This window comes from Ovis aries, chromosome 1 (assembly GCF_016772045.2).
Source record: "Ovis aries strain OAR_USU_Benz2616 breed Rambouillet chromosome 1, ARS-UI_Ramb_v3.0, whole genome shotgun sequence".
In the NCBI taxonomy this organism is placed as follows: Eukaryota; Metazoa; Chordata; class Mammalia; order Artiodactyla; family Bovidae; genus Ovis; species Ovis aries.
The window spans coordinates 181,192,495-181,203,601 of NC_056054.1; the positions used below are offsets into that span (position 1 = coordinate 181,192,495).

Below are 11,107 nucleotides of genomic sequence, written 5' to 3' on the forward strand. Positions count from 1 at the left end.
AGAGGTTGTTTTAGAAAGACGACCCTGGCAGTGGGTAAGCAACCCACCTTCCGATGCAGCAGACATGAGAGACGCAGGTTCAGTCCCTGGCTCTGGAAGATCTCCTGGGTGAGGGCATGGCAACCCACTCCAGTATTCTTGCCTGGAGAATCTCATGGGAAGAGGAGCCTGGTGTGCCACAGTCCATTGGGTCGAAAAGAGTTGGACACCACTGAAGCAACTTAGCATGCATGCATGCACAGAGGATCAATTAAATAATTAACACTGCACACAGGGGAATTAAAAGTTAGAAATCTGTCACACACACAAAGAATCAGACAAGAAATGCAAACCTAAAGTATTGGTGTCTAGAAGATTTCATGACGTACTGAATGTGGGTGAAGAGGAAGAGAGAGGTTTCCAGCACATTTTTGGCCCAAGCAAGTGGGTGAGTGGCCAGTCCTATAAATCAGAATAGGGATTACAGGAGGAGGTGCATATTTTGGTGACAAGATGCGGGGAGGATGATAAGATGTTCATTTTTGGAGAGTGAATCATGCGTATGGAGATCTGCATCTGAAGCACAATTGCAACAAGTTCTCAGCTGAAAATACAGAACTGGGAGTCGTACAGAAAGACGTGGTGATAGTGGGAGCTGTGGGCCATGCTCAGGATCCCCAGGCAAGTGGTGACTGAGGAAGAGAAATCTGACAAGAAGAAAGATGGCATTAGAGATGGAGAAGGGGAACTAGGCAAGCGAAATGTCACTGAACAAAGATGCAAAGAAATTAAAGAAAAAACAAAACAGAGTGGTTAGTCTTGAAGCTGCAGAGAAGCCTCATAAGGTAAGAAATAAAATGGTGTGTGTGTGTGTGTGTGTGTGTGTGTAAGAGAAAGAGAGAGAGAACTGGTGACCTAATTAAAAGCAATGGCTTGGTGAACACAGAAGGCAAATTGCCAAGAAGTGAGAATTAAATAGGAGGTGAAGAAGTGAAGATGGTAGGCAGAGACACAATGAGATGCAGAGCTGGGGTTAAGGAGAGTGTTTATCTATTAAGAGGTGGAAGAAGCTAGAGTATTTTAAAAGATGAAGCTGAAGATTCAGTTGAGAGGATGGCAATAACGATACAGAAGGAACAGGGGGACTAACTTCTCTGAGGAATTATGAGAAGATCTTTCAAATATGCAAGGGAAACCTTCATCTCCACTTTGCCAGGTTTGGGTGCATGTAAGTCTGAGGGTGGCAAAACAACAGATGAGTGGAATCCCTGCCTGAATGCCTCTACTTTCTAAGTGAAAGCAAAGGTATGGTATTGGTCATGCTGAGAATAAAGGGGAGAAAAGAAATAATAAAAATGAAAAAATATGAAATATGCAATTTTCCAAATGGGCAAAGAACAGCATGAAGAAAGAGTCTCCAGCACTGCCTATATGCTATGTTGATATGCTAGTGGGATGGAGGAAGAAGAGGGATGTTGAAAAGACAAAAGAGAGGAAGCAGAATTGATGAATCCTGGAGAAAGTGATCAGTTTTGCATAAGGGAAGTGTAATCTTTTTCTCTGACATGAGAATAAGGAAGATAAGGGTTTCTGGACTTTTAGTCTTGTGCCTCAGAAATAGTGTCTTGAGAGTCTTATAGACATGGTGGAGAAATTTGGACAAAGGCAATTCAGTAAACAAATACCTTGTTGAATCAATGCTGATGAATGGTTTAGTGCTTGTGTGGAGAGAGCTTTGTATTTGCATGCCCAAGGATTTTGTCCTTGGCCCTGTCCTGTCAGGCTTTTTTTTTTTTTTAAATTCAATGTCCCAGCTAGAGATATATAAGGCTTGCTCATCAAATGTGTAGATGACACGAAGCCAGAAGGGATAAAGATGACGGAAATGTGGGATGACAGAATTAGGATCTAAAGAATTATTGACAGGGTGAGATGATGGGCCAACTCTAACAAGAAAAAGTAAACAAGAATATATACAATGTTGTACCCAGAGGAAAAAGCAAGGTAACAGCAGAACGAGACAACCTCAGGAAGGTGTGAAGGGTATTCGGTTTCGCAGGGTCACACATAGACAAAGATTTCAAGATTTTAATTGGAATAAATAAGTAGTGTGCTAGATGTGGCTGGATAAGATTTTGCAAGCTGTTATATTTTCAGGAATTTTGCAAGCCAGTAGTTAAACATAGCATTATTAAAAAGTCAACTATTTATAAATCGTAAGATTAAATAACTTATATTAAAAGCAAATAATAAAGGCTCAAAGCATATCACTTCCTAATTTAAATTTTTTTAACTGTTATCTATGCTCTTGAGATTATTTACGTCTATTGTATCTATCTGGTGAAAATTCTATAGCATGTTGCTTTGTTGTGCATCTCTCCCCAGCTTTGCATTCAGTGATGTCTGTCGCATTTGCAGTTTGAAAAAGGCCATGGTAGGAATATTTACACCAAAGAAATTGGCAAATAGTACAAATCATGTCTCTCCCACCCCAGCCTCTGGAGAGCCAGTCGTTAAACACATACCAGCACACCACTGAATAAGGTCACAATTCATTAATATAGTAGCGGGGCACACATATATGCACACACGCATGAACACACACATAGAGCTCTTATAGTTCCATGATATATTAATTAATACTTAACATCTAAAATTATGGAAGGGATTTATTCTTTTCTCATGCAAGCATATTTATTAGCTAGGATGCTACATTTTAAGGAATAAAAATCATTTGTAGTGTGTTAAGGTAGGAATGTTACCAGAATGAAAGGCCTCAAAATCTTATTAAGAAGAACTCTAGAGGTGTTTAGTGTGCACAAGACTCAAGGAAGATGGATGAATTGTATTTAAACACTTGCTGGAATAATATGTGAAAGAGATATTATTTGTGGTGGCCCCAGGGAATGCAAACATTACCAGGGGATGTTTGCTGCTGCTGCTGCTAAGTCGCTTCAGTTGTGTCCAACTCTGTGCGACCCCACCAGGCTCCTCTGTCCCTGGGATTCTCCAGGCAAGAACACTGGAGTGGGTTGCCATTCCCTTCTCCAATGCATGAAAGTGGAAAGCGAAAGGGGATGCTTCAGTTCAGTTCAGTTCATTTCAGTTCAGTCGCTAAGTCATGTCTGACTCTTTGCAACCCCCATGAATTGCAGCACGCCAGGCCTCCCTGTCCATCACCATCTCCCGGAGTTCACTCAGACTCACGTCCATCAAGTCCGTGATGCCATCCAGCCATCTCATCCTCTGTCATCCCCTTTTCCTCCTGCCCCCAATCCCTACCAGCATCAGAGTCTTTTCCAATGAGTCAACTCTTCATATGAGGTGGCCAAAGTACTGGAGTTTCAGCTTTAGCATCATTCCTTCCAAAGAAATCCCAGGGCTGATCTCCTTCAAAATGGACTGGTTGGATCTCCTTGCAGTCCAAGGGACTCTCAAGAGTCTTCTCCAACACCACAGTTCAAAAGCATCAATTCTTCGGTGCTCAGCCTTCTTCACAGTCCAACTCTCACATCCATACATGACCACGGGAAAAACCATAGCCTTGACTAGACGGACCTTAGTCAGCAAAGTAATGTCTCTGCTTTTGAATATACTATCTAGTCATAGCTAGTATCTGGTCATAACTTTTCTTCCAAGGAATAAGTGTCTTTTAAATTCATGGCTGCAGTCACCATCTACAGTGATTTCGGAGACAAAAAAAATAGTCTGACACTGTTTCTACTGTTTCCCCATCTGTTTCCCATGAAGTGATGGGACCAGATGCCATGATCTTCATTTTCTGAATGTTGAGCTTTAAGCCAACTTTTTCACTCTCCTCTTTCACTTTCATCAAGAGGCTTTTTAGTTTCTCTTCACTTTCTGCCATAAGGGTGGTGTCATCTGCATCTCTGAGGTTATTGATATTTCTCCCGGCAATCTTGATTCCAGCTTGTGTTTCTTCCAGTCCAGCGTTTCTTATGATGTACTCTGCATATAAGTTAAATAAGCAGGGTGACAATATACAGCCCTGACGCACTTCTTTTCCTATTTGGAACCAGTGTGTTGTTCCATGTCCAGTTCTAACTGTTGCTTCCTGACCTGCATACAGATCTCTCAAGAGGCAGGTTAGGTGGTCTGGTATTCCAATCAGAATTTTCCAGAGTTTATTGTGATCTACACAGCCAAAGGCTTTGGCATAGTCAATCAAGCAGAAATAGATGTTTTTCTGGAACTCTCTTGCTTTTTCCATGATCCAGCGGATGTTGGCAATTTGATCTCTGGTTCCTCTGCCTTTTCTAAAACCAGCTTGAACATCAGGAAGTTCATGGTTCACATATTGTTGAAGCCTTGCTTGGAGAATTTTGATCATTACTTTACTAGCATGTGAGATGAGTGCAATTGTGCAGTAGTTTGAGCATTCTTTGGCATTGCCTTTCATTGGGATTGGAATGAAAACTGACCTTTTTCAGTCCTGTGGTAGAGGAAGACAAATATCAGTTTCTACAGGAGAGACCATCCCAACACTTGTCAAAAGTTAAAAATGAAAAGCTTTGGAAGTAACATGGTTTTCTTCAAGCACAGGTCAAATGGAGAGTTTGGGCCAGATGACATTATAGGTGTCATTCAACCTCATGGGATCTTTGAAGCTCAGGGACAGGCAATACAAATGACTGAAGACATGCAGGGCTCAACTTCTGTGAAGCTGATTATTTGAAGACTTACTAAGAGGGAGCACATATCCTCCTTGTCCATCAGATCATTAAACACATCTACTCTGATGGAGGCCCAGAAGATGACAATCTGCTAATGTGAAGGAAAGAGACTCCTAATACATCAAATATTAAGAATGAGGATGACAACACGTTAATGAGAGATTTCCTGAATTTAAAAAAAGGAAACTAAACTTTGGAGTCATTAGTGTCAGGAAGACAGACAAGATAACATTTTTGAGCTCCAATTTCTATAATTGTAATCTCTCAATGCTGTATAATCGAAATGACTGGATTAAAAAAACATAAATATAGTATCCCCTTCTAGTCTTCAACATTTATATGTGGATTAGAGAGGTCACGGTGTGGTCTATAGTATAGTGCACTTGCAGATAACCTGGGAGAATTATTACATGCTAATTTTGTCTGGGAAATTCAGTGAAGTGAAGTGAAGTCGCTCAGTTGTGTCCGACTCTTTGCTACCCCATAGACTGTAGCCTACTAGGCTCCTCTGTCCATGGGATTTTCCAGGCAATAGTACTGGAGTGGATTGCCATTTCCTTCTCCAGGGGATCTTCCCAACCCAGGGCTCAAACCCAGGTCTCCCGCATTATAGACAGACGCTTTACTGTCTGAGCCACCAGGGGGTATTTCAATCAACAAAGAATCTTGAGAAGCCTAAATGATGAAATTTTTCATTGAATTTTAGAAACATTTGCGATTTTAAAATGTAGGAAGAAATAAAGAACCTGGAAGTAGAAAATTAAATTATCGGCCAAGGAATTGGGGAGACTCTTACAGGTACTAGGATGGATTTAAAAGAAGATCAGATGAGGATTATTGGGAATGTATACATTCCAGAACCTTAAGGACAGAGAATGTTCAAGAAAATTCCATGGACAGAATACATTAGACTCACAGGTGTGTTTTGATGACTTCACTGTGAATAAGTTCAGTGTAAACAAGAGTAGACTTGAATTTCAGACAAGAAAGGATCAAGTGTGTGAAACAAAGAAACTCAGTTCTAGTTTTGATAAAATCATGGTGGAGTGAAGAAAGGGAAAGAGGAGGGACCCACAGTTTTGGATTATAGGATGGGCCACCCTCTTTGCATGAGAGTTGAAATCAATAATGTTTAAGTAAAACCTATAAATTTTCAAGCCAAGATGAGTACATTAAGTAATATGAAGCTATATATCCAAAATTTCTTTTACTATCCAACTAAAAATTGTATAGACACTCAGAGGGCTCAGACAAACCTTGTGCACACCAGGACCCAGGGACCCCTCAGAGATTGAGACAGCACTGTGTTTGAGCATCTCCTCTGGAGGTACGGGTCAGCAGGGAACTGCCACAGGGACAGGGGCTCTGGGTGCAGCAGACTTGGGTATGACATAAGCCCTCTTGGAGAAGTTGCCTTTAACCCCACCACAGAGCTGCCAGAACTTACAAAGGACTGGGAAATAGACTCTTGGAGGGCACAAACAGAACCTTGTGCACCAGGACCCAGGAGAAAGGAGCAGCGACCTCACAAGAGACTGACCCAGACTTGCCCGGGAGTGTCCAGGAGTCTCCAGCGGAGGCGTGGGTCAGTGGTGACCTGCTGCAGGGTTAGGGGCATTGAGTGTAGCAGTACTGCATGGAATCTTTTGAAGGAGGTCACCATTGTCTCCATTACCTCCACCGTAGTTTGGCCCCTGGTAAATAAAAGGGAGGGAACACAGCTTCACCCATCAACAGAAAATTGGATTAAAGATTTGCTGAGCATGGCCCCACCCATCAGAAGAAGACCCAGTTTCTCCCTCAGTCAGTCTCTCCCATGAGGAAGCTTCCATAAGCCTCTTATCCTGCATCAGAGGGAAGACAGACTGAAAACCACAATCACAGAAATTGACCAATCTGATCACATGGACCACAGCCTTGTCTAACTCAATGAAACTAAGAGCCATGCCTTGTAGGGCCACCCAAGATAGATGGATCATGGTGGAGGGTTCTGACCTCCACCCACCTGCTGCAGGGTTAGGGGCATTGAGTGTAGCAGTACTGCATGGAATCTTTTGAAGGAGGTCACCATTGTCTCCATTACCTCCACCGTAGTTTGGCCACTACGAGAAGTGGCCAAATGGCCACTACGAGAAGTGGAAAATGTGGTCCACTGGAGAAGGGAATGGCAAACCACTTCAGTATTCTTGCCTTGAGAACCCTATGAACAATATGAAAAGGCAATAAGAGAGGACACTGGAAGATGAACTCCCCAGGTCGGTAGGTGCCCAATATGCTGCTGGAGATCAGTGGAGAAATAACTCCAGAAAAAATAAAGAGACAAAGCCAAAGCGAAAGCAGCACCCCATTGTTGATGTGACTGGTGATGGAAGTAAAGTCCGATGCTATGAAGAGCAATATTGCATAGGAACCTGAATGTTAGGTCCATGAATCAAGGAAAATTGGAAGGGGTCAAACAGGAAATGGCAAGAGTGAACATCAACATTTTAGGAATCAGTGAACTAAAATGGACTGGAATGAGTGAATTTAACTCAGATGACCATTATATCTACCACTGTGGGCAGGATTCCCTTAGAAGAAATGGAGTAGCCATCATAGTCCACAAAAGATTTAAAAATGCAGTCCTTGGATGCAGTCTCAAAGACAACAGAATGATCTCTGTTCCTTTTCAAGGCAAACCATTAATATCACAGTAATCCAAGCCTATGCCCCGACCAGTAATGCTGAAGAAGCTGAACTTGAATGGCTCTATGAAGACCTACAAGACCTTCTAGAACGAACACCCCCAAAAGATGTCCTTTTCCTTATAGGGAACTGGAATGGAAAAGTATGAAGTCAAGGAACACCTGGAGTAACAGGCAAATTTGGCCTTGGACTACAGAATGAAGCAGGGCAAAGGTTAATAGAGTTTTGCGAAGAGAACACACTGGTCATAGGAAACACCTTCTTCCAACAACACAAGAGAAGACTCTACACAAAGCCATCACCAGATGGGGTCAATACTGAAATCAGGTTGATTATATTCTTTGCAGCCAAAGATGGAGAAGCTCTATACAATCAGCAAAAACAAGACCAGGAGCTGACTGTGGCTCAGATCATGAACTCTTTATTGCCAAATTCAGGCTTAAATTGAAGAAAGTAGGGAAAACCACTTGACCATTCAGGTAAGACCTAAATCAAATCCCTTATGATTCTACAGTGGAAGTGAGACATAGATTTAAGGGACTAGATCTGATAGACAGAGTGCCTGAGGAACTATGGAATGAGGTTCGTGACATTGTACAGGAGACAGGGATCAAGACCATCCCCATGGAAAAGAAATGCAAAGAAGCAAAATGGCTGTCTGGGGAGGCCTTACAAATAGCTGTGAAAAGAAGAGAAGCAAAAAGCAAAGGAGAAAAGGAAAGATATAAGCATCTGAATGCAGATTTCCAAAGAATAGTAAGGAGAGATAAGAAAGCCTTCCACAGGGGTCAATGCAAAGAAATAGAGGAAAACAATAGCATGGGAAAGAGTGGAGATCTCTTCAAGAAAATTAGAGATACCAAGGAAACATTTCATGCAAAGACGGGCTCAATAAAGGACAGGAATGGTAGGGACCCAACAGAAGCAGAAGATATTAAGAAGAGGTGGCAAGAATACACAGAAGAACTGTACAGATCTTCACGACCAAGATAACCACGATGGTGTGATCACTCACCTAGAGCCAGACATCCTGGAATGTGAAGTCAAGTGGGCCTTAGGAAGCATCACTATGAACAAAGCTAGTGGAGGTGATGGAATTCCAGTTGAGCTATTTCCAATCCTAAAAGATGATGTTGTGAAAGTGCTACACTCAATTTGCCAGAAAATTTGGAAAACTCAGCAGTGGCCATAGGACTGGAAAAGGTCAGTTTTCATTCCAATCCCAAAGATAGGCAATGCCAAAGAATGTTCAGACTATCACACAATTGCATTCATCTCACACGCTAGTAAAGTAATGCTCAAAATTATCCTAGCCAGACTTCAGCAATATGTGAACTGTGAACTTCCAGATGTTAAAGCTGGTTTTAGAAAAGGCAGAGGAACTAGAGATCAAATTGCCAACATCTGCTGGATCATCGAAAAAGCAAGAAAGTTTTAGAAAAATATCTATTTCTGCATGATTGACTATGCCAAGGCCTTTGACTGTGTGGATTACCACAAACTGTGGAAAATTCTGAAAGAGATGGGAATACCAGACCGCCTGACCTACCTCTTGAGAAATCTGTATGCAGGTCAGGAAGCAACAGTTAGAACTGGACATGGAATAAGAGACTGGTTCCGAATAAGGAAAGAAATATGTCAAGGCTGTATATGTCACCCTGCTTATTTATCTTCTATGCAGAGTACATCATGAGAAGCACTGGGATGGATGAAGCACAAGGTGGAATCAAGATTGCCAGGAGAAATATTAATAACCTCAGGTATGCAGATGACACTACCCTTATGGTAGAAAGCGAAGAACTAAATAGCCTCTTGATGAAGATGAAAGAGGAGACTGAAAAAGTTGGCTTAAAACTCAACATTCATAAAATGAAGATTATGGCATCTGGTCCCATCACTTCATGGCAAATAGATGGGGAAACAATGGAAACAGTGACAGACTTTATTTTTGGGGGGCTCCAAAATCACTGCAGATGGTGACTGCAGCCATGAAATTAAAAGACGCTTACTCCTTGAAAGAAAAGTTATGACCAACCTAGACAGCATATTAAAAAGCAGAGTCATTACTTTGTCAACCATGGTCCATCTAGTCAAGGCTATGGTTTTTCCAGTAGTCATATATGGATGTGAGAGTTGGACCATAAGGAATGCTGAGTGCTGAAGAATTGATGCTTTTGATCCATGGTGTTGGAGAAGACTCTTGAAAGTCCCTTGGACTGCAAGGAGATCAAAGCAGTCAATCCTAAAGGAAATCAGTCCTGAATATTCATTGGAAGGATTGATGTTGAAACTGAAACTCCAATACTTTGGCCACCTAATGAGAAGAACTGACTCATTTGAAAGACCTTGATGCTGGAAAAGATTGAAAGTGGGAGAAGAGGAAGACAGAGGATGAGATGGTTGGAAGGCATCACCGACTCAATGGACATAGTTTGAGTAAGCTCCAGGAGTTGGTGATGGACAGGGAAGCCTGGTGTGCTGCAGCTCATGGAGTCTCAAAGAGTTGGACACGAATGAGCTACTGAACTAAACTGATGGTACATCCCAATTTTTGAAATATGTAACTTGTGATTTCTTATCCCAAATAAATATTCACTTTCAATTTTAACTTGTATTCATCCTCTTAAATAAGGATCCCCCAAATCATATAAGGTTTAAATCTTAAAATCCATCTATGCCCCTGCAGGAAATACCAGAATGCATTTTTTAAAAAATTAGGAAATGGCATTTGCAATGCAGAAATGTGCATTCCAGTTAGGAGGTAAGCTGGTAAGTGAACTGCTACAATACTTGAATGGGATTGAAGAGAGATGTGTGTAAAGTTCTGTGATTCCTTCAACGATCAGTTTCATCAGTTAGACAAAATGCTCTAATTTCCGACTCTTATGATGCTTTGGTAGCAGAAGTTTGCGTAAGTTGATGGAATTTTTCACATCAGCTTATTAAAACACTCAGTAAGCCACTGATTTCAATTTGCCCACGCAGACAATCTCGAACTTCCCTGGTTACTGTGTAGCTACTGAGTCCTGGCTTACAGGCTACATGCTTTTCGTCTTCTCTTCCTCTGCTGTCAGCACATGGTTCCCTCCCTGAGATACCCTTGTTCTGGGATATTGGCTACTCAGATTCTCAGATGGCCTCCAGAGCATGCTGGAAGGAGACAGTCTGAAAGGATTGGTGACAAGTCTGGAAAGATGGACGAAGATTGAGAGGGTCCTAAAAATGATCCAGGTCTTGGCTTCAAACTCTCATCTGCCTGCGGAAAGCAGGATGAATTCTGGCGATGAGGCTATACGGAAATGCTCTCAGTTTAATTAATATGATGACATTACATCACAGAGGCTTGCTTGCCTTTCCTTGGAACCAGATGGAGCATGTCTGCCTGGAAGACTTTGGCAGGCTCAGACAACTTCTGAGTCTTTCTCTTACAATCTGGTCTTGTGTTGCACTTGAACTTTTTTATTTATTTATTTTTGTACTTGGACTTTGCAGTGCTTCCATAAAATGAGAACTTTCAGAACTGACTCATCACTTCCCCTTTCAATACCACATCTTGTTCTGGACCTCCACATATCCGAGCTTTGTATTCTCATTCTCCAGGCTGCCCAGGTTCAATCTCCAAGCCACTTGTGATTCTTCTATTTTTCTCTTCCCTCTTGATATACTTCTGTGAGGTAAATGAGACAGAATATGTAAAGCATAAAACATGTGATATCTGAAACATACTAGGCACTCAACAAGTGACCGTT

The 11,107-nt window shown here is 41.7% G+C and overlaps 1 long non-coding RNA gene across 1 annotated transcript; it reads left to right on the plus strand.

Moving 5' to 3' along the window:
* Positions 1–599: 599 nt before the first annotated feature.
* On the plus strand, positions 600–9,966 carry LOC132658373 (uncharacterized). The gene is made up of 2 exons (XR_009597945.1): positions 600–824; positions 9,040–9,966. It is a non-coding gene; the product is annotated as an uncharacterized LOC132658373 (long non-coding RNA).
* The last annotated feature ends 1,141 nt before the right edge of the window (positions 9,967–11,107 follow it).